Genomic DNA, 25,325 nt, shown 5'->3' on the forward strand with positions numbered 1-25,325 from the left:
GAGGATATATTTCTCTTAAATAAACATAATCTTGTGATTTTGTAGATGATGCAGTTATTCTCTTGGTTATCCAGACTTGAAATATACAATCATCTACTTCTCCAAAGAGGACATCCAGATGGCCAACAGACACATGAAACGATGCTCAGCATCCCTCCTCATCAGGGAAATACAAATCAAAACCACACTGAGATACCACCTCACGCCAGTCAGAGTGGCTAAAATGAGCAAATCAGAGAACTCTAGATGCTGGCGAGGATGTGGAGAAACGGGCACCCTCCTACACTGTTGGTGGGAATGTAAACTGGTACAGCCCCTCTGGAAAACAGTGTGGAGGTTCCTCAGGAAACTAACAATAGAACTCCCCTATGACCCAGCAATAGCACTGCTAGGAATTTACCCAAGGGATACAGAAATGCTGATGCATAGGAGCACATGTACCCCAATGTTCATAGCAGCACTCTCCACAATAGCTAAAACATGGAAAGAGCCTAAGTGTCCATCAACAGATGAATGGATCAAGAAGATGTGGTTTATCTATACCATGGAATACTACATGGCAATGAGAAACAATGAAATCTGGCCATGTGTAGCAACATGGATGGACCTTGAGGGTGTTATGCTGAGCGAAATAAGTCAGGCAGAGAAGGACAAATATCATATGTTTGCACGTATAGGAGGATTAGGAGGAACTTGACGGAGGAACAAGGGGGAGAAGAAGGGCGGAAATGGTGGGGGAAAGGGAGAGAGGCAAACCATGAGAGACTCTTGAATGCTGACAAAAACTGAGGACTGATGGATGTGAGGGGGAGGGGAGGATGGGCATGGAGGAGAACACTTGTGGGGATGAGCACTGAGTGTTATGTGGAAACTAATTTGACAATAAACTATTTGTAAAAAAAAAAAAAAAAAAGAAATATACAATCATCTTTGATTCTACCCTCCCCTACAACTCCAAGTCCAGAGTCAAATCTTTATCACGTCTTATATTATCTTGTGTTTATTACCGCTGGCACAGCCTCATTTCAGTCTTCAGCCTCACAGGATTAGGTTACTTTTATATTTTTCTATGAAGTTGCCTTTCTATAGTATCTCTTCCTAATCCATCTAACATTATGTGGCCACACAATTACTCTTCAAAATAATATTTAAAAATATTTGGAATCTCCCCCAGTGCCTAGAGGGTAAAATCATCCCATTGCAGAGGGTACACCATTCTTGGAGGTGTCCAGGCCTGAAACCTTGCATTCAGCTTTTCCACAATTTTCACCTTTGCCTTCACATTAATCATTGATCCTGTGATTACTACATTTTTAAAATTAATTTTTAAATATTTATTTATTTTTGAGAAAGATAGAGCACAAATGGGGGAGGGGTAGAGTGAGAGGGAGACACAGAACCCAAAGCAGGCTCCAGGCTCTGAACTGTCAGCACAGAGCCAGACACAGGGCTTGAACCCATGAACTGTGAGGTCATGACATGAGCCAAAGTTGAACGCTTAACCGAATGAGCCACCCAAGCACCTCCTCTCATTACTACATTTTAAGTATTTCTTAGATTTGTCCCCATTCTCTCCTGTCTCCCCATCTATTCATTCCTATACTCATCTTAGCACATGTATTTGAATTCAGCTATATGGCAACTTCATTTATGTGGAATGCAGTGAAATAATAGCAAGATGGACAAAAAGAGCTTCTAAAGACACATCTGATAGATGTTCACATAGTTTATTCCAAAAACAGCTTTGATGCCTCATACTCTTACTTCAGAGATGTTTATTGATTTCCAAGTTCACAAAACAGTATCGTAGAAGTAAATTGAGGCCAGGAGTGAGATATCTAAAGAGAGGGAATTGAATAGAAGTGCACACATTGTAGGCTGACCGACAAAAGAACTGGGAAAACTGAAAATCTGATGTAAGATTCCAAAATATACAGTATTCAGGAGCAATGGATTCAGGATCAAACATCCGTGTAAAATTCATGGAACATAGAAGGGCTCGTTATGTTATTACGGAATGCAATAATATGATCATACAAGGTGAATTAAAAATGCTGAGTTATGTCCAAGAATTTTTATTTTAAAAGACTATGTGCATGCATGATTAGAAAGTATGTCTCTACAAAATATTTAAAAAATAAATAGTAAAAATAATATTTTTAAGACCAAACTTCTGTCTGAAAACTTCAACTATCAGAAATGATTAGATTTCTGATGATTTTCAGGGTTTGGGGCTCATTTCAACTACACAATAAACTTCTTGAGGGCAGAAATAATATCTTTCAACTTACTATACTATACGGGATTAGTAGAGTGCCCTACAAAGTCTAGAAATTAATAAATATATATTTTTCTTAAAGAAGAGATAAATAGTGCATTCTAGATATAAGAGTTGAGTGCCCTGGCTAAGGAAGAGTTTTCACATATGATGTATTTGGTAATGTTCATGCTTTAAAGTGTTCAAGTTACATGAATGACACTTACACATTTGTATTTTGATATTTAATATGTTCAGAGATAAGCTAATAAAAATAGTGTGAATTAATTTTTTTAATGTTTATTTATTTTTGAGATAGAGAGCACCAGCAGGGGAAGGGCAGAGATTGAGAAATGGACAGCGGATCCGAAGTGGACTTCCAATTGACCCCGGCTAGGCCTGATGATGGCTCAAACTCATTAACTGTGAGATCATCATCTGATACAAAGTCTGACACTCAACCAACTGAGCCACCCAGGTGCCCCTGTGAGTTAATTTTTTTTTCAATTCAAATATCCCTGCTTAGGCTCTTGATGAAATAAATATTTAGAGGTATTGGCATGGTATTGTATTAACATGATTTTTTTTTTTACATTCATTCAATATTTGATGCCATTTACCAACAGGAAAAATAACTTCTAAGATGAGAGAGAGAGGGAGAAGGGCAGAAGAGGAGAAGGAGAGAGGGAGAATGGGAAGAGATTCTCTGTTCCCCTCAAGTAAGCCAGTTACTAAATTCTCAGCTGGATGGAAAAAAAGCCTCACGGATCATATATATTAAAGTAGGGAACTTTAAAGTAGGGATTATGTTTCTTCAGAATGATATTTCACCACTGCTTTCTTTCTCTGGTCTGTCAGTTCTCCAGAAACAATGCAATTCAGTACATCAAACTATGGCTACATTGGGACACAGAAGATTTCAAGATTCACTCTTCTTGATGACCTTAATTTACCTGTCAGATTAAAATGCCAAATGACACAGGGATAATTGGAAAATGTGAGTTTGGTACAACTTGATGGAGAGGCAGAAGCAGAGGCAGGTAGTGCCTCTCTCTTTTTTTAAAGAAAAGATTCTTGCGTGCATCAATAAATGGTCAAGATGCCTTGACAGGTAGGCTTCATGTGACAAATATCAAAGAACAAAGAAAAGTGTTTGAGGCAGTTCAACACATGGAACTGTTGTTAACATTCTGAATGTCAAGGATTTAATTTGTAATCGTCTGTATTTCATTATGTTACATGCAGTTGAGATAGGTCTTTGATAATGTATTTTGTAAATGAAATACTTATGCCTTTATACATACATATTTCATTTTTTAAAGATATGTATACAATACAATTTCCTTACAAATTTCAAAAATTCCCTGGTACTAATGATGTTCAATGTCAAAAGACTATTAAACATGTACCATAATATTAATAGTATTTGCATATTAGTGCATATGCATACATATGCACTTGAGGTTATAACTTCTCTGTATAATAGTATGGATTGAGGTAAATAGCTTTGTCAGTAAATGTATAGCCATTAGAGATCACATATTTCATAAGGCATATAAACTCAAAGGTTTATTTAGAATCTATTTTTCATAGGGGTGCCTGGGTAGCTCAGTCAGTTAAGCATCCAACTTATAATCTCTGCTCAGGTTATGATCTCATGGTTGGGGAGATCTAGCCCCGTGTTGGGCCCATGCTGACGATGCAGGGCCTGCTTGATATTCTTTGTCTCCCTCTCTCTCTGCCCCTTCCCTGTATTCTCTCTCTTTCAAAATAAAGAAATAAACTTTAAAAGAAGAATATTTTTCATAGAAAAATATATAAAGAAAATAATCCTGATAAAAAGCATACATTGATTATTTAGAAAAAGTTCTAGAAAATTTCTTGAGTGAATTCTCATTCATCAACTCATTATTTATTCAAAAACAACAAAAAATATTAATCATTTAGAATGTTCCAAACACTCTGATATAGGGATGGGGGAGACAAAGAAGACTTAAGCCTGGTTTCCTATCCTCAGAGTAGTTTCTCTTTTGTGAGGGTGATAGATAACTGTAATACTGGGAAACTGCTGCTAAAATGGAAGTACACGTGAGGGTCATGAGGGAAGAGTAGGAGAGTGATAATCTTGACAGGAAGAAATGAAGGAAGGTTTATAAAGGAGGTGATTCTTAAGCTAAATCTGAAAAGGTTAGAAGGATGAAACAGCACAACATCTTCCAGAGTTCTTTACATGTACTCTGAGACAGAGTAGGATCAAGAGGATATAGAATAGGAAGGGGGAGAGAATGGATCATGAAAATTTAGTGACATCATTCAGCATGCTTAGGTTTCTCTTACAAGTAGAATAGAAGGAGCTGTGGAGTTTACTCAAAATTGCAATTTTTACTGGAGATACAAACTCTTGCAGATATATGGGAAGACACTGCCAGATAATAAATTGAGGATATGTTTGGAGAGCCTGGATTTGGCCTGAATCTCACACTACACCTTGGCTTTTGTTATTTAAAGTAATAAAGTCACACTTTTCATTAAATCAATTGGGTTTTCATCACTTAAAGTTGAGAGTCCTACTTAATAAAATGAAACAAAGAGGAGAGACTTTGGCTGTATTTGTCTATATGCATATCCTATAACGAGGGGAAGAGAGGATAAGTGGATCTTATATTTCCAAATTAGCTACTAAAAACTCTCAATGCTTATTACGTTGCTTAAGTTAGAGGCTTTTAATCTCCACTTACATTTTTTTTCTTTGTTGAACAGACTTCTAAGTCTGTTTGCCCCCGTAACTGGATGAATGTGATTGAAAAGATAAAGCAAAATGGGGGGTTCATTTATAAAACAACTATTTTTATAAAAAGAATATTAAATACTCTTCTTGGAGATAGTCCATTTTCTTTTCCTTTAATTGATTGATTGGTTCAGGTTGAAATCAGTCTTGTCTATCCTTTTTTAAATGGATCTCATGTATTGATTTAATAAAAACTGCATAGATGTAAAAACAAACAGACCAAAAAATAAAAACAAATGAAGAGACATTTCTGGCAACTTTAGTGAGACAGCATGTTAAAATCAGATTGTGGAGGAATCTGCCCAATTTTAACCCGTCTAATTATAAACTCATTGCAACCAAATCTGGAGCTAAAGAAATTTCTGTAAAGATCTTTACTGCATCTTCACAGTTAATGATAAAGCAGATTTAGGCTATAGTTGTCTCTTACATGGCTTCAGTAGAAATCTTTACAGAAGCATAGAAGCCAGCATTGTTGGGGATGGAGGGTAATTTGTCTTAGCTTTATGGACCCAAACACGATGCTCCAAATAGTTTTGATCACAGGTATCCAACAGGGACCTGCTGCTATTCCCTGTGCCAAAACTCATTTGATTATCCCCTGAAAGCAGGTTCTAAAGGAAGCTGTTGGATCATTGTTTGAAACTGTTTGAAGCCTGCTCTGAGTAATACCAAACTACCTCAACTTCAAACTGATCACTGCAATCAATTCTGGAGAGATTCAGAGAGTCTACTCTATTTTACTACTATTTTTAAAAAATTTTAAATGTTTATTTATTGTTCGGAGAGAGGAAGAGAAAGACAGAGAGAGAGACAGAGACAGAGAGACAGAGCACAAGTGGGGAGGGGCAAAGAGAAAGAGGGAGACACAGAGTCTGAAGCAGGCTCCAGGCTCTGAGCTGTCAGCACAGAGCCTGACGTGAGGCTCTAACCCACAGTGAGATCACGACCTGAGCCAAAGTCAGGCACATAACCTACTGACCCACCCAGGTGTCCCAAGCCTACTCTATTTTAAAAAGAGCCAACCCTGTTATTCCACAAAATGATGGCTGGATCAATTTTCTTAGTGTCCCCTCTATTATTTATGTTATGCTTTCCCTTAAACTATGTGTTAAGTATCCCAGTTAAATATTTTGCATAAGAATATTTTGTTTTAGGCATTGAATAACCCCATAACTTACTAATATTATATTTTCAAGAAAATAAGACTGTTTGCTTTGCCTGTTGATTTTTCACTAAATTTTGTCTTTATTGCTCAGGGAATCAACTTAACTCAAAACTGAAACCTAGTATTATTATTCGGAAATGTGGAGAAAATACCCTTTAAAAATGAACTAAGGGGAAAAATTCCTGACATACCCATTCACAATTTCATGTAATATAAAAAAAAGTGTTGTGTTTTATTTATTCATCTTTTACAATAATATCTGCCTATGATATTGATTATAGACAAACTGGGCATGTGCCATTTTGTTAGACAGAAATATATATGCCTCTTTCTATATGCTGATAATGTGGATCTAATTTTCAACAATTAGAATTGATTTATGGATACAAATAATTCTACCATCCTACCGCTGCTTGAAGGGATTGCACGCCATCAACTTTATCAACACAAAATCATTTTCTTTGGCAGACGAAAGGCAAGTGATCAAAACTCTACTAAAGAAGACAACCTAGTCGATTTTTTACAAGCATACTTTTTCCGTATCTTACCCTAGAAAGCATGCTGCAAAAGTAGGGTTCAATATAGCTTTTTCCATGGGAGCATTGCTCTTCGGGTTTCTTTTTGATGACTTTGAACACCTGCTTTGAAAATTTTCCAGGCCAGAATCATCTTTTTTCACAGTATCCTGTGGGGTGGAACTCTGGGCTTTCAATCTAGGCTATGCCTAATTGTTGGAGCAGATTCAACTCTGCTTCCTAAGGACAGAATTTGCTTTGCCTCCAGCTTATTTCAGTGCAAATGTAAGGATGGGAAAAAATATTGGTTGGTTGTCTCGACTTTAATAGTGGAATTATTTTTGTACTTCTTCACCTTATTTTTTTTTTGTTTATTTGTTTATTTTGAGAGAGAGAAAGCAGGGGAGGGGCAGAGGGAGGCCCTGCATGCTGTCAGCACAGAGCCTGATATGGGGCTCATACCCACAAACTGTGAGATCATGACCTGAGCCAAAATCAAGAGTCAATCACTTAACCAACTGAGCCAGTCAAGCACTCCTCTTCACCTTATTTTAAAACATTTCTACCATCTATCAGTGTGAAAATAGAGAAAACACATTCTAAGTTCTCATTAAAAACTTAGCTTAAAATTTTTAGTAAATAACCTTAATAAGAATACTAAGATAATAAGTATCTCAGTAGGATACTGAACAGGTATCTATTAAGTCTTGTCTCTAAAAATGCCTCTGCCTTCATGGCAGGGCCTTGCAATATTGTTCTCTCTCTCTCTGGTCCTTACTCATGTGAATTGGATTAGGGATGGAGACCTGACTCATATTGGGCCAAATCATGATCTTTCTTCCAGGAATTTGGAATTAGGATTCATAGTCATTCTCGTGGTTTTGATGCATGGTTGAAATAAAGGGGAACTATGAATCTGCAAGCCATGATAGATTTATTTTCCTAAATGAACATATATACAGGTAAAAGTAATCCTAGGTGAGAGAAACAGAAACAAGTAGCTGTGTAGACCAAGAAAAAGACTGGTTGTCTTTTCATTTCAAGAGCTTTCTGGTTTTGTTGTTTCAGTTCTTTTTGAAGCCTAGCCTCATTTACTCCCAATGTTTCCACTGTGGCCCTGTCTGGGACATTTTCAGATATCTTTTTGCTTAACCTAGCTCATGGTATATTTGATATCTCCAGTCAAAGGGTCTTAGGCTATTCTAATTTTTAGTTTCTGATCAAAGAACACATATTTAGAAAATAAATTTAAAATAAATAAATTTAAAGAAAAAAAATAAATGATTCTTTTTCATTTACTTCCCAGCTTATATTAGTTCTTTTGAAGTCTGTATGCATGGAATTGTACTAAGTAACCTTTCTTTCTCATCTCATTCCCACCATGGAAATCGCTTTCAATTGGTGACACTTTACCTTGGGTCTGCTTCTATCAAAGGTTGTGGTCATAAAAATACCAGATTAAAAAAGCATGCTTTTTGCATTTGTTGAAAAAACTCTGCTTGAGGCCTTTATCCTCAGATTCTTCATCTATTTTATTAGAATATTTGTGCTTCATATCATAAGAACATGAGGACTTCTATATTCTCTGGCTGCGTCAAGAAATGTCAGAGGCAGAGATGGTGTACATGTAGTTCACATCTAGTGATGATTGCCTCTTGTGTTTATGGATCAAATTTTCTACTTCTAGCTCTAATTTTGATGGTTTCAATATATTTAAATGCTTTAATATTTTGTATATGTGTTTTAGACTGCCTCAACTGTTTTTAGGAAGAAGGGAAATGCAAATATAAATCAGCATTCCTCTGTGTAGTTAGTCAGACTTTCTGAGACGGCAACCCTATACAAATTAAGGGCAATTTAGGTAAGTTAGCACATATATGGGAAAAGTCATCTGACTTACTGCTTACAGCATTCACCTTCTTCCTAGAATGTGAAATATGACTATACTTGTAATTCTGTCTCATCTCTAGTAAGAGGTATTAATGACTTAGATTAGTTGTACATATGTTTGAGCATGTTCTGTTAAACAAAATTCTTGATTAAATAATTTTAGATGATTAATAAAAAGTATAATACAGGTCATTTATATTTCCTTTTAAAACATATGAGAATAATTTTTAAATTCCACATGCTTATTAGATTGACTAATTCATGTATTACATTCCTTTTTTGGTGTGTGTGTATGGGGGCTGGTAATGGAAGTGCATATTCCTAGCTTAAAGTGGGGTTTTCTACATTGCTTTTCTTCTGAATGTTAACAAAGAGTACTTTCCTAATTGTTCTTATTTTCCAAACTGAGCTTTTCTCAATTCTTCACCTGTTCTGATGCCCCAGTTTCCACAGTATAAGCTATTGGAAGTCTTAAGCAAAGGATGCTTGTAAGATTCCTTCAACTATCTTCCCAATCATGGACCAGGGTGGGATGTCCCGTCTCTCCTTTGGTATGTAAGCCCTTGTGCCTTAGAGGTTTCTAATAGACCTTCTTAGAGGGTCACTGGTCAATGCAAAGTAGAATTACCCCATCAATCTCGTATTTACTTTCCAGTAAGGTATTTCTCCCTCCATCTTAAGCAGTAAGAGCACTGAGAAGACTGATGACAGAAATATAGTCTCATGTGCAGAAGTCTGGTTTCTTCTTTTTAATGAAAACTCATTAAATTTATCTTACCTGCTTCTATTAATAATCTCAAGGATAATGGTATAGAGTATGATCATGAATGGTATATTTTTCAAACCTTAAAAATATTGCTGACATCAAGCAAACAGCAATTGTAAATATACATAACTTAAAAAAGAATCTCCATGAGTATTAACTGGGTATCTTAAGTACATGTTTCTGTTTAACTCAATTTTAAATCTATCATCCCAGTGAGCATTTAAGCAGGATGAGAGGGAGAAAATGACAGAAAGCTAGCTAATTTTAAAATGGTGCAGCTCCCACAATGGATAAATACAAACACTGAGAAATGATTTAGGAAGATTCAAATGCATTTTGAGCTTCAGTACAGAACATCACTGAAAAAGAATGTGCTAAGGGCAATTAGATAACCCCAAATCTCCTTGTTCTCCCTTGTTTGTCTGCTGAGCAACTTGGATTAATTTGGGAAAGAATGAGGGGTGCCTGGGTGGTTCAGTTAGTTAAGGGTTCAACCTCTGATTTCGGCTCAGGTCATGATTTCAATTTGTGGGCTCAAGCCCTACATTGGGATCTGTGCTGATAGTGTGGAGTGCTTGAGATCCTCTGCCTCCCTTTCTCTGCCCTCCCCCGCTCAGTGTCTCTCTCTCTCTCAAAAATAAATTAAAAAAATAATAAATAAATAAACAAATTTTTAAAAATTGGAAAGAATGGACCACTCCTCTTTCCAGACATCATGCGAGGTAAAAATGTGTCATTATAAAAGTTTGAATATTCTTAAACCTGTACCTGTTCCATATTTGAAAAAGTAAAATCCTTCCTTAAATAAGATATTCTGAGTTTATTATAGAAAATACAGTATAACTAATACCTATTCTAAGACAAAATATAATTTTCAATATATAGGTAAATTTTACTTTCTTTAGATTGCTTATTCTTGTGCAAGAAAATAAGTTAGAGTGTTACTTGTTCATTTTAAAAATATTGTGGGATATGTGGCTGTGGGTCATTTTTACTTGAAAACTGAGGAAGATTCCACAGAGAGTACCCTAAGGAAGTTTTCTTTCCAGAATTAGATTTTCCCCTTTTAAAATTTTTTTTTCTTTCTTCCTTACGGAAATGACTGGTAACTGATTCACAGCACAGGCTCATTCAAAAAATCAAATTAAACTAAATATATGATTGGGTCTCCCTCAGAAAGAGTCATTATTATCACAAACACTTCCAGAGTGCTTACATGTGCCATCTGCAGTTCTAAATATGTTCATCACATGTATTTCATTTATTTGATCTTCACACAATCATATAAGATAGTTCTATTATTATCTCTACTTTATAGATGGAGAAACTGAGGCAGACAAGGGTTAATAAACTGGCCATGGTTACACAGATAGAAGTGGCAAAACCAAAATTTAAATACAGATAGCCTCGTTCCAGAGTTGCAGTTTCTAACCATTATGCTATATTGTGTGTTGGTGCTGAAATCTTTTATGATTTAAGTATTAAAAAAAAAAGTGGCCCATCTCATAAATAATCTGATTACCACAAAAGCAGGAGAGACAACAGTTCTGAGTCCACAAGGTGATATTACTGGAATAGGACTGATAGAGATTCCCTGACTTGCCTACTGTGCTGGTCAAGATTTGATTATCTCAGAAGTTCAAGTGTGGAGCTTCCTTGTCCAACCCTCCAATGCTTAGACCTGGGAGGTCAACTCATCTGGGGAATTCCAGATTTCCTTATATGTCACCTATAAAAATTAAACAAAAACTAACATCAAGACTAGTCAGCTGTCTCAAGGGTAAGTTAATAGGCATGAAAAACAAATGTCAAAGGAAAGAATCAGAAAATGATTGCTAGAGTGTCTAGGTGCAAGAAGATAATAAAGAATATTGTTTCATTTTTAAAATACAATTTTGAAATGGCTAGAATGGAATTTTAGGGCTGAAAATCAATACCACTAATGTCAGTATTAATAGTCAACATTTACTGAACCTTAACCACACGGGTACTAGATATTCTGCTAAGTACTTTACATGCACTGAACCACTGCATACTCAAAAGAACACTAGAACGTAGGTGATATTCTTATTCCTATTTTTCCTTATGTGGAAATTGAGGCACAGAATGGTTAGCTGACTTGTACAAAGTCTGATATATAGGAAGTGGTAGAGTCAAAATTTAAATCCAGGGTTAAGTCCAAAGCTTGAACTTTAACTAAAATTCACTAGTTTTCTTTAGCTGTCTATTTATCTGTGAAGCATCTGCCAAATGAATTGCATGAATCAGTTGCTATCATGAAAAATTTCCTTGTTCTTGCTGCTTATTTATATCCTTCCTTTTCTTCAAGGCCAAGGTTAAGGCCCTCCTTCATGAAGTGTTTGCCAGCTGCCTAGCTCACAACAGTAATTCAAATTATACTGATAGTTAACGTTTAATGATCACATTAGGAGATATGCACACCCTGTCCTCCTTCTCAGTTTTACTCTTCTCCAGAGCATCTTGTGTCACCTATCTTAGGGCTTCCTGGGGCACAGATTCTTCAGGCAGCTTTGCATGTAGCAGGTTTATTGAGTGACTTTTGCAGGGACAGGTTGAGAAGAGTGGGGAACAGAAATGGGGAAATGGAGCAATTGAACTATGATATGGTAGCTACAAAGACCTCTGTGGATCTCAGGTAGCTCTCAACTGAGATGACCCTTCACAGTTGTCCTGAATTAAACAATGGGATAAATCTTTGACTGGCACAATGATACAGTCTTGAATCCTTCCCATGCCCTAGGGAGAGGGCTTGACTCTGGGGAATGCAGCTTCTTTTGGACAGAGGCAATGTCTGGAAAGGAATTCAGCTATGAGCCTAGCTAAGAGAATAAGTAAGTGCCTATATCCTAAAGGGGAGATCTAGGTAACATACCATAGCTCTGAATCATTTAGCACTCTAAATATTTTACTAATTGTTTGCTTATTGTCTTTCTCCTTTCTGGGACATAACCTCTAGGACAGGACACAAAGGGCCTTTGTCTACTTCTGCTATATCCACAGCATGTAAAACAGCATTGTGTACAGTGTACAGAGTGTTTTCACAAATATTTGTTGAATAAATCAGTGTACAAACAAATAAATGTCTATTTTTTTGATGAGGAAACTGAAGCTTAAATAGACTAAAGGTCCTTCCTTAGGTCCTGAAACTGAAAGAGTGGTAGAACTTAATCTGGCCCAAATCCTTCATCACTTTACACAGAAGGTCCTTATTTTTAAAGCAAGGATAGACAATTTAACACATTCCCTTTATTTTATTGATGAGAAATTCATGTCTAGAGTGGAGAATCATCATCAATACTGTGTATACCTTGCCTAAATTGAATGTATCATTTTGCCTTTATCAATTAGAACATACACCCAAGTAATCTAGGCTGAGACAGGTCTGTGACAACCTTGTCTGGCATATTAGTCTTGGTCTCTAACTTTGCATTGGTATCATCTCACTTTTACCTCTATGATATCTAGATCCATAAAGTTTTCCAGATAATTCCTGAAACATCTGCAACTGACCAATTTTCACTGAAAGTTTGGCACGGGATGGCTCAGTTCCAGTTTTCTCAGGAGGCTCTGGTGAGCAGGTCATAATTCACTGTGTCTTGAAAGTCTAGAGACCAAATATGAACTGTCAAGGAGAAATATGCAGGCTTACATGCTGGCAGAGAGCAAGCATGTGTTAGAATTTAAATTGATAATTCCCAAGGTTCCAGTACCTTGGGTAGGTGAATTCTAAGGCTAAAAGAGTCTCTAGGGAATTTCGAAGTTATGACAGCTATAGGAGTGACAATGAAAAAGATATTTGGAAGGTTTTATTTTTAGTGTGGATAAAATGAAGGTGAGAAAATTAGATATGTTAGCAATGGCACCAGAGGATTCATTTATGAGAAACTCATGCTGATTGGCTTGCCTGTCTCCAAACTACAGATAACTGGAAGAAAAATAAAAACTCAGGAAGGTTTTAGCCTTCATGACAAGATAAGAGCATTTCACGGTCTCTATCTAAGACTCCAGACACGTGTCTTGTATTTCCTGTACTAAGATTGTCACCCCCAACATTCCTTACCTCTACCTTTGTACTCTCTGTTGAAGCTGCTGGTTGTCTAACTACAATATGCATCAGAATCACTTGGAGGGCTTGTTAGTACAGAATTCTGGGTACACTGCCCAAGTTCTGATTCAGCCTGTATATGGTGGAGTCTGAAAATTTGCATTTCCAACATTTTCTCAGGTGTTGCCGCTGATTATGGTGCAGGGCCTACATTTTGAAAACCATAGTTCTAGCCACACTAAAATTCTTTCAGTTACTAGAAGGCTGCACACTCACTTTCATCTGTACACCTGCAAACATGAGAGAACAGAAGCTCCCCAATCCTCTTATCCCACCCCCATCTCACCCTCCCTCCCATTCATTATCATAACCACGTTTTATTTAACTTTAATGTTTCCTTTAACACATCACTTCTTTGTGGAAGTTTTCCTTGACATAGTTTGTTTGGGTTCTTCTCTTTGTCCTCCCCAAAATGTCACACACAACCTTGTATTGTAATCTTGTTTAATTTACTGAACCTCTCACAAGCAGGAACAAGTCTATTCTTTCCATCTTTGAATCTGCAGCGTCAAACTTCTATATCTCGCTGGTGCATTAATACTTTTAGACCAAACGGAGGAGTGAACGAATAAATTGAACAATTAGACATTCTGCTTGCTTTTGCTGCTGCCTTCCAAATGCCCTTCGCTTTCTCTCTATGTCAAATTTAGAAACAAACTTTGTATCAAATTTAGAAATAAACTCTTTTGCTTCCAAGTATAATATCTTAATATCCAACTTAAGCAAGGATAATGAAGGATAGTTTAGTCACTGTCAGTTTCATTCCTTCATCTCAGAATGAGAATAGAAAGAGTGCATGAATGCAGAATATATGTATTACACGTATGTATGGATGGATATATCTGTATAAATATGTATGCTAAATTTAGTAAGTAGTATTGCAATGTTTACTGTTTACAGAAATGCTGAAAATGATTGTTAAAAAAAACATTTGATCTGCTTTCTGGTTTTGTATCCAGTAAATATAACTATTTTAAAAATCCTTTTGTGCAAGAGCATTTTTTAAAGGGTGCTCAGTTTTCTAAAAGCATAAGAGAATATGAAATTCAGTTTGCTGTGAATCAGCTATTTTATATCTGGTGGTAAAGTTGCCATATTCTGCTACTTTGCCTATCTTTACAGTGTGGTAATATGCTCACGCATGTCATGCTTGGGTTTGTGCACACACAGCTAAATCTTTTAAAGGGATCCTGCTGTTTTGCCAGGAATTCTTGTTATTTGACTTAAATTCACTGAAGTACTGTTTCCCTTGAAAAAGTAAAAGTGTAATGAATATACTTAAACTGTTTCTTAATTTTTCAGATAACGTTTGGTAGAGCTGGCTGGGTTTATTTTATAAACATCTGTCCACTCAGTATTGTGACTTTACAGTGAGGTACAGCAAAAACAGATGTCTTGCACTGAGTGAATACAAATTTAAAAGATGTTACATTAGATAATTTAAACTTATTTTTCTTGCATACTGGTACTGTACAAATAGAAAAATTCAAGCTATGTCTTTATGATTTGACATAGACAAATAATACTTAGTATTTATATATTTTACATAAAATACTTTTCACCCACCTTGGACATTCTGACAATTCTTTTGTTCAACTCTCAAGTTTTTTCAGCCCTAAAATGATGGATTACCATATGGTTAGAATTCCACTGGGAAATCAGAAAGAAAACTATAAAAGGAACCAAGCCCTGTGCTGTGTCATCCTTGCGGGCTGGGATGTTCCTAAAGGACAATTTCATTGCAGCATCAGTCTGCCCCCTCCTTGTAAGAATCACAGCTATGTATCACCACTAGACTTCATTCCACAGCTAACTAGAAGCCCCTCCCCCCCTTGCTTTAGAATACTATTCCAGAAATATCTACTGAATAACAGTATTCCTTATGTCATCTTGGCAGAGTATACAATCGTGCAAAGGACGGGGTAGGAGGTCAACCATAATTAAGAATCACACCATCAGTTCCAGATAGGCTATCTATGGTTATATTAAGAGATTGGGTTTTCTTCACTTTGCCCTTAATGCTTTCCTAACTACTAGACTATGACATTTTATTTTATTTTTTATTTTTTTTAAATGTTTTATTTATTTCTAGGAGAGAGAGAGGGAGACAGCGTGAGCAGGGGAGGGTCAGAGAGAGAGGGAGTCACAGACTCTGAAACAGGCTCCAGGCTCTGAGCTGGCAGTCAGCACAGAGCCCGACGCGGGCCCGAACCCACGAACCGCGAGATCATGACCTAAGCGAAAGTCGGACGCTTAACCGACTAAGCCACCCAGGCGCCCCTATGACATTTTAAAAAGCCACTTCAAGATTCAAATCAATAAAGCTGATTTGTGTAGTCTGAAGAATGGCTGTAAATCTTCATGTATTATATAGGGAATATATTTTTCACTAAATTTGAAGCAATTTGAAATGTCTAAGGAACATTTTTGCTCTCTACAAGAATTCAAGGTTGTAAAGTCAAATAACTTGACAGAAAAATTCAGGCAATTTATATGATAGCTGATAGAAAAAATCCATCTCCTCTCAAATCAAGTCAAATTAAAATTAGACTCTGAGAATGACATAAATAGGAAACTGTTAGAAAAGTCTCTAGTGCGGCTTAGTGTTGAGCTTCCAGAAGATAGAGAACATGTATTATATATTTGTTTTTCTTCCTCAGCTTTATACTGAGGTATAACTGACAAACAAAAATTATATATATTTATGGTGTACAATGTGATGTTTGGATTAAGTATACACTGTGAAATGACTACCACAATCAAGCTAATTAACATATCCAAACATGGTTTGTGTGTGTGTGTGTGTGTGTATGTTTCTATGTGTGTGTGTGGTGAGAACATTTAAGATCTATTGCCTTAGCAAATTTCAAATACACAATACAGTACTATTAGCTATAGTCACTATGCTATATATTAGATCTCCAGAACTTATTCATCCTGCATAACTAAAGTTTTGTGCCTTTTGACCAGCATTCAGTGCAGTTATTTTTTTTAGGTTTATTTATTTATTTTGAGAGAGAGCGAGAGAGAGAGAGAGAGAGAGGGTGCATAAGTGGGGAAGGAACATGGAGGGAGGAGAAAGAGAGAATCCCAAGCAGGCTCTGGACTGTCAGTGCAGAGCCCAACACAGGGCTCAAACTCACAAACCATGAGATCATGTCCTGAGTTGAAATCAAGAGTCAGACGCTTAACCTACTGAGCCACCCAGGTGCCCCAGCACACTGTCATTAATATACACATACAAAAACACAAATAAGATACTATAAGTATCTAGATACTTATAAGTATATAGATAAAATAATAAAATACATGCAATTTGTTTGAAATGACAGATGCATATTAATTGAATATTTACCAGATAATACAACTTACTTGATATTCACTGAAAGCCTTGAATATGTCAGCCAGGCAATTATAAAAGGCACAAAAATGAATAAGAGATGGTTCTTGATCTCAAACAAAACAAAACAAAACAAAACAAAACAACCCAAAAAACTTCCAAAGGCTAATGGCTTATATCTCAAAGAAATCATAATTTTGCTATAGGTCATTGGCTTAAAATAAACCTATATTCTGTTTTAATAGAACCATGCTATTTGCTAATGCCCTTTTCAATATCAGAAAAATTATAACACTGCATGTTACTATACACATTTTATAAATTCTAAGTACCTGTTAATAGTTAATGATTTTTTCCAGTCTATTTAGCAAAACTATGATCTTTAATATTTTTCATATTGGAACCTTCAATCTGTCTTGTGGTGCATAAGCCTGGTTCCCATCACTTAAAATTATTATTTGGTCTTGGCAAAACTGAAGCAAAGTACCTTTTTTTTTTTTTTTTAAATCAATGGAGACTTGTTAAAATGAGACTTCCATCTTCTATGCAAATAGTTACTCTTCATCAGGTCTCTGCTCATGTAAGGTAATCGGATTAAGTGCATTATTTTCTCCCTTTAGAGTATTAAACTTGGTCTACCATGTGTGCATTAGTCTAGAAATCTGTATTAAAACATGCATAACTCTCTGAATTTGATTATGGTGATTTATTAATAATTGCTGTCTTTTGAAAGTCTATGTTTATATTCAAACTCTATTTTAGGAAAGAATATAATTGGTTAAGGGAAGGTGAAGAACTGGAGGCAAAAATAAAAAATAATAATCATGTAGAAAATCAGAAGTAATGACCGTGCTGAATAAGAAAAGTAAAAACACTGAATGGGTAGAAACAGAACTAGGTCCTAGATCTGAGCATTAGTATGAAAAATACTATCCCCATAATATAATACAGTCATAATATATGACCATTCTAACTCTTAGTAGCTGTAGGAATGTGGTTAAGTTACTGAACTTCTTTGTGTTTCAGTTTCCTGATCCATAAAATGGACATGATAATAGTATCCACTTCAAAGGTTAGAAGTCACAAAGAATAGAATAGTGCTTGGAACATTAGAACTCAATAAATATTATCTGATCGAATCTCAGTGATAGAAGTTATGTTAAACATAATATCACAACCTCCTCAACAAAGCAAGGATTCCCTTTATAATACGTTGAATAAGTACCCAGCTAGTTCCAGTACAAATTCTTATCATGAAAGGCATTTATTAATTCATAAGGTAGGCCAATTTATATTTGGACAATCTAATTTCTAGAAAATTCTTCTTTCTTACTGACGTTTGCATTTAGATAGCTATGGTTGCCAACATTGAAAATGTGCTACTGATTGGAGATTATTTCAAATTAAAATCTTACATACTGGAATTTGTCCTCTGGTTAGACTCGTAAATATGAAATCTGCCTCCTGCTTGATTAATTAACTTTTTTATTACTCCACCAGGGTCAGCTGGTCCTCTTTCTGCTTCATGCTTCACCATTAATAACCATCCCAAATTTCTGGGCTGCTGTTAATAATGATGTAGCTAATTTCATCCTAAGTAATTGAAACAGTGCAGACTGTGATTCAATCAACAGACTAGATCAGACATAATAGAGATTTTTAAAAAGGAAATTTAAAGAAGAAAATACATTATACAACAAAAATATCATTTAGCTCTACATGAAATGCTTTCAATTTTAAATTTAACAAGTAATTGGTAAATTAAAGGTCCACATATCCTATTCCTTCACAACTCAAGCCAGGTACAACCTGATGCCCCAAATAAAGCAAGCAATAATGTATATCTGTGGCAAATAATAAGATTTGATTTTGTCTATTCAGACTAGTAGGCAACATGCTATTCTCTCATTTTTAGCCTTTTATAATTATATCTTATTCATTTTTAAATTAAATATGTATTGGAAACTATAAGGAAGACATTTTGTGAGACACAAGGATACATTGGTTATGGTTCTTGACTCAAAGAGCTAATAACTTAGTATAGGAGGATTAGGAGGAACTTAACAGAGGACCGTGGGGGAGAAAAGGGGGAAATGGTGGGGGAGNGAAAAAGAGCTAACAACTTAGGAAATAATTAAGTGCTTGCACAATAAAATATTACAGAAAGTCTGAGGAAAGGGTGACTTTTCACTGGACTGATACAGAATATTTCAGGAGAGGTAGAAGTTGAGCTGGCAATCATTTGAAATGTGATACATTTCTGTATCATCCAGTTGGAAGTCAGAGAAGAAGCTTAGAAATTATGAAGATTCGGAAAATTTCACGTATGAAGTATCCACACATTTTCTCAGTTTGTTAACTAGAAGGAGACAGGACAGGAATGATGTCAGTCTGCATTAGGACCGGAGGGAAACTTGAATATTTATTGAAAAATTCACTTTTTATGTGGTAGAAAATACTCAATGTTTTAGAGTTTTTAAGTGTACAGAATGGCGTGTAGAAAAATTAGTCCACTGGAGACATAAATAACAAATAAGGGAAGAAAGAATTAGAGACACAATATTGAACCTCAATTGCTAGGATCATTTCCCATTTATAAATTGTGAAAATAACCAGACGGCTCAAATATGACACCATACTAAAAATAGATAACTCTTATGGATGTTAAAAATAATTAAGTGATTAAATTCATTCATGTATATCTATATAACACTTTTTATATACATGTGTCACACACGATGGAAGATTCTATTTTGAAATACCTACTGTAGTTCAGTAATAATTTATTGTTTGGTTAGTTAATGTTGATTATGATGGCTTTTGTGTGGTCATTTTATGTTATATAAATGTCAGCCGTTGTTACTACTTTTAGTAAATAACATTTAAATGTTGACAGATGTGGCTTTTGTGTTACAAAAGTGCTTTCTGTAGCCTATAGGTAAAAACCTAAGTTTACATGTTGTTAAAATTTAAGGTATAATTTATCCTTTCAAGGGAAAAAAATGCATTTCTTACATGTTGGCAATGTATTACCTCTTCAGGGTCATGTGGATATCCATTAGGGCAATGAGAGAGTCAAACTGCTAATTTTAATGTGTACATTTCCAGCTTTCTTTCAAAACTTGGCTTTAAGCTATGGATTCTGGACACTTTTGATAACTTCACAAGTTCTTTTCCTGTATTTAAGGAAATTGCTCAAGTTGGCTGCTATATAGCAGGATATGTTTTATTTGGGTTTTAAAAGTGTACACATGAAATTATTTTCTGCTACTCCAAAATGCATTTGAATATTAGATAAGTCTTGGTGTTTTAAATAACCAAATGTTTGACTTCCTTATCTTTAGATTATCTTTATTTCTTTAAAAAAATTTTTTTTAATGTTTACTTATTTTTGAGAGACAGAGAGACAGACCATGAGCAGAGGAGGAGCAGAGAGAGAGGGAGCTGCAGAATCTGAAGTAGGCTCCAGTCTTTGAACTGTCAGCACAAAGCTCTATGTGGGGCTTGAATCCGCAAACTTCAAGATCATGACCTGAGCCAAAGTTGAAGCTTAACTGACTGAGCCACCCAGATGCCCCTCTTTATTTCTTTTTTTTTAAATGTAGGTGTAATTTTAACAGATTATTGTTAAAAATTGAATTAAATATCTTTTTGGAAAGAAGTCTGTAAGGATATGGATATTATCAGTTATGTAGATAACTTTCTAATTTTAATTGTCATTTCTTTCTCCATTGAAAAGAACTACATTTTCTCCAGGAAATAATGACAGAAATTATACTAAATATGAGGTAGTTAAGATTTCTTGTTGTTTTATTCGTCTATGCCAAAAAGGTCTGTACTTAATCTGTGTTTGTGTATGTGTGTGTGTTTGATACTTTGAGACCTAATATGTTTCATTTTAATATTAAAAATTATTTTTTAAAATTTATTTTAATTTTATAATGTTTATTTATTTTTGAAAAAGAGAGAGAGAGAGAACACGAGAAGGAGAGGGGCAGAAAGAGAGGGAGACACAGGATCCGAAGCAGGCTCCAGGCTCCTAGCTGTCAGCACAGAGCCTGACACGGGGCTCGAACTCAAACTGTGAGATCATGACCTGAGCTGAAGTTGAACGCTCAAACAACTGAGCCACCCAGGCACTTGGAAAAATTCTTATATTAGTTTCTGACATCGATCTTTCATGTTTTTTTCAGAGAAAGATAAATATATGATTTCATTCATATGTGGAATTTAAGAAACAGAACAGATGAACATGGGGGAAGAGAAAGAAAAATAAGATAAAAACAGACAGGGAGGCAAACCATAAGAGACTCTTAAATACAGAGAACAATCTGAGGGCTGCTAGAGGGATGTTGGATGGGAAGATGGGCTAAATGGGTGATGGCCATAAGAAAGGCACTTGATGGGATGAGCACTGGGTATTATATGTAAGTGATGAATCCCTAAATTCTATTTTTAGGGATACCTAAAACCATTATTGCACTGTATGTTAACTAACTTTGAATGAATGAATGAATGAATGAATAAACAAATAAATAGAAGATCCACATGGAATGTTTATATATTCTTACTTTCTCACTACTGATTCTATTGTATTGTAATTTATTGGCCTATTGAAAAGGCCAGTACACAATGGACACTCAATAAGTGCTGTTAATGGACACAGTATTTTTCTGTACAATTTTTTAAAAGATTATTTATTTATTTTGTGAGATAGAGAGAGAGGGGCTGATAGAGAGAATCCCAAGCAAGCTCTGTGAGGTCATGACCTGAGCCTAAATTAAGAATCAAACAATTAACCCACTGAACCACATGTACATTCCTTGTCCAAAGAGAGATTAGCAGACATAAGAAATGCCAGGATTAAAACAGAAAAGTCTTTTGTGACTATATAAGAATGATTATCTATCTACCTATTTATTTATATATTTATCAATCAATAATCTATATCTATCTATCTATCTATCAATCATTTATTTATCTCTCCATATACACATATGTAATGAGATTATTCTATAGACCTTGGGAGAAAGGAAACCAACAAGTCTAATTTAAGTAAGCTCTGTTTATAATGCTATAAGTCAAAATTAGTAATCTTTACATTTGGTTATCCAGTTTCCACCACATAATCTAACTCTAGAAAATCATCCAACTTTGGGTCTGTAAGAGCAAGAGGGGTCACTGTGACTGCTGTTCAGATGCCACTATAATGGTAGAACACTAGTGGGTTAACATATTATGATTCTGAGGTGCTTGGGTGGCTCAGTTCGTTAAGTGGCTGACTTGATTTTGGCTTAGGTCATGAATTCAGGGTCATGAGATTGAACTCCACCTAGAGACCCATGTCAGGCTCTGCACTCTCTGTGTGGAGCCTGCTTGGGATTCTCTCTGTCCCTCTCCTTCTCGCTTTCAAAATAAAATAAATAAAACAGTAAAAAAAGAGATTATTATGATTTTGAAAATATGTTCATATTTTATATTATTATTTTATTGGCAAACTAAAACTGGAACCAAGTAAAACAAATATGGCTAGAGAGAATTAAATTGTAAACTACTTCACTTTGCTTACTTAAAAAAAATTTGAACCAGACCGTCAAATGAGAGAACCTAATCTTTCTTCACCAACACACCTCATCTCTAGGCATGTATTATCAAGTTAGTTAATTAAATAGAATACAAAAGAGAGAACGTTGTTCAGGCACTACTCAGGAAACAAAATCTATAAAAATTAGAAAAGATAAGCTAGGAGGGTATGAAGAGAGAAAGACTGTAGCTTGGGATTCATATTCTATATACCTGGACTTACAGTAAACCTGCCCATATCCTTCTATGACATTTTTCACTGAAGTTCTCGTCTGGATATTAATAGCATGCTTTGAACATGTAATTTAAAACTAACCAGATAAAAAATGATCCTTTAAATGATTTTCTCCTGGGCTGTAAATTGACTTGAGAGCCATACTATGTACTCCAAATCCGGGTTTAGACAAACACATTTTTCAGATTTTTCTCAGACATTTTGTCTCTTCAAGGATCTAATAAAAGCATCTTTCATGTCATTTATGAATCAGTGATTCAGAACAGGGTTTTTGTTGTCTGTGGCTACCACTGTCAGATGGCTCTAGGGTTCCAGTTCTGCACCTCCCCTCATTTGATTATCCGATTTTGGTAAAGCTACTTATGTCTCTAGAAGGAGAAATAATCTTGTCAAAATTACAAAGATAATTTGTGTGAATTGCTCAGCATGGAGTCTTGCACATCTTACCTGTCATGTTACTCCCTAATTAAAACCCTCTTATGGATCCTCAGTGTCATCAGGATGCTCAACCTCGTTCACATGGCCATAGAGCACCTTCCTATTGGCCCTTGTATAACACTCTGCCCTTAGTTCCCTTCATTTACCTGGATGTCTCCTCACTGAGGCCACACCAAATTATTTGCTCTTTAAATTGTTCATGCTATTTCAGGTCTCAGCGTTTTTGCTATTTCTTTACTACTCCTGTTTTGAGAATAAACCCCAGCTTCTCACTTTCCACCAGATCCAGTCATGACCCACTTATGCTAAATTAGGGCTTCTTCCCTCTGCTCTCAGCACCCTTTGCATATCTTTATGATAGTACATGTCAGTAACCTGGTATTTTTAAACTAAATTTTAAGTTCCTTCCCATAAATCTACAGTATAAATTATGTGAAGGCAAAGGCTGTTGGTCTTATAAATACTTTTTTTCCCCAGTGCCTCACACAGAGTATGGCACATATTAAGGGTGGTATACATTTTTGTTGGGTGAATAAATATTGCATTGAGTCATTGGTGAGTAAGGGACCTTTTCTGATAAGTTTCAAAGTACTTCTTTTTTACATAACATCTGAAAGATTTCTAGTCCTAAAAGTACAATGAGTTGAAATTTAAAGTTAAACCAAATTAAATTTTTCATATTTAGATCAGAACTTTTTTAAAAATTAAACTAGATTAGTTTCTCTAGAAGTCCCAGATATAGACAAATGACTTTTCTAGATTTAGCCCTATAATTCTGAGAGTATGTTTTTGACTTAATGATATGACTCAAAAATGTCATACTTTTTAAAAAGTTAGGTAAATTTCCTCATCTGTGAAATAAAGTAAGAAAACAGAGATGCAGGAATGTAATACACACAGTCTGAACAACACAATGACAGAACTTTTCCTGCAACAAATTTCCCTTGAATTGCATCTTTTAGCTCGCATCTAGGTTAAGTCTTGACATATAAATGGGGGAAAACAGTCAACAGGACATAGCAGGGATGGCACTTTGAATATTTTTATATTGTTCTTAATTATGGAATTATGTTTAGTGGTAATTACAGTCTACTCCCAATAATTTCATCTCTAGCTTGAGAAGTCAATAGTGTCCACAAGATTATAAATGATTATCACTGATGTTAAACATCCAGGTTATAAGTGTTCTTTTTATTCATTGGTTTACTTTCTCTCCCTAAGCTGTGTTTCTTAATTATGTTGCTACTTTTTGGTTAAGTATAGTGTTAATGAGGAAGTTCTTATGAATTGATCCTGTTCATCAATATAAAAATAACACTCCTTCCATCCAAATTGCTTCATTTTGAGGGAGTGATACATTGGAGGAATTGTGGCCTGTTTAGTTGTCTTACTATTAGCACTTTTTAATAATTCAAATGAAAGAACATTAACAGGATGGTGGAGTTGTTCAGAGTGCAGGCAGAAGATACCTTGGAAGAAGATAGCCCTCATTTACAAATTTTAACTTAGCTTCTCATTGGCTGTATATAGCTGGATGAATTGCTCTATTTCTCAAGGTTTCTGTTTTCTCATAAGTAAAATTAGGGAAATAATATTTGTCTCATTGGATGTTGAAAGGTTTAAATAACACATAAAATAGTTCACATAATTTCTGGCATTTATCAGAGGCTCAATAAATGGTAGCTATTATTACTGTTATTTATAAAGAATTTTTATGATAAATTTGCTATTCTTGAATTCTTATATAAATATGGGTATTTTTGCAATGACGGGAAAAGATTTTTATTATGATTAGATATTTGAACATTTTCCATAGAGGAACATTGCAAAAGCTACCCGTATTAATCTTTACAACGATAGCAGTAAGATAGGTTTCTAAAAGCAAAAAAATGAATTTAATGGCAGAGCAGGATTTAGAATGAATCAGACATTCCAAAGCCTGTGTTACGTGATATTGGAACACCTCACCTCCAACTCCCATTTTGATTTTCAACACATTGAGACTATGGAACTAATCTGAGGTTCTAATTAAGCCTATGTGTCTATATTTAAAATTATAATGTACATTTCAGTAGAGTTTTCCTTCTGACCACTGATTTTACTGATCTGAGATAATAAGCCAAAGCTGCACAATTTTGAACTAGTTGCTAAAATCATGTGCTCATGGCTTTATTCTCTTCCAAGTTTTCATTAGTATCATATTATGATGCCAAGACTGG

General features: G+C 35.3%; 1 protein-coding gene across 3 annotated transcripts in view; it reads right to left on the bottom strand.

The window, feature by feature from the left end:
• Window positions 1–25,325, bottom strand: part of LOC144240513 (ephrin type-A receptor 6) — an 877,144-nt gene that overhangs the window by 258,429 nt on the left and 593,390 nt on the right. The gene's annotated exons all lie outside the window — the stretch shown is intronic.

Source organism: Crocuta crocuta, unplaced genomic scaffold, assembly GCF_008692635.1.
Source record: "Crocuta crocuta isolate KB4526 unplaced genomic scaffold, BGI_CrCroc_1.0 scaffold6, whole genome shotgun sequence".
NCBI classification, from domain to species: Eukaryota; Metazoa; Chordata; class Mammalia; order Carnivora; family Hyaenidae; genus Crocuta; species Crocuta crocuta.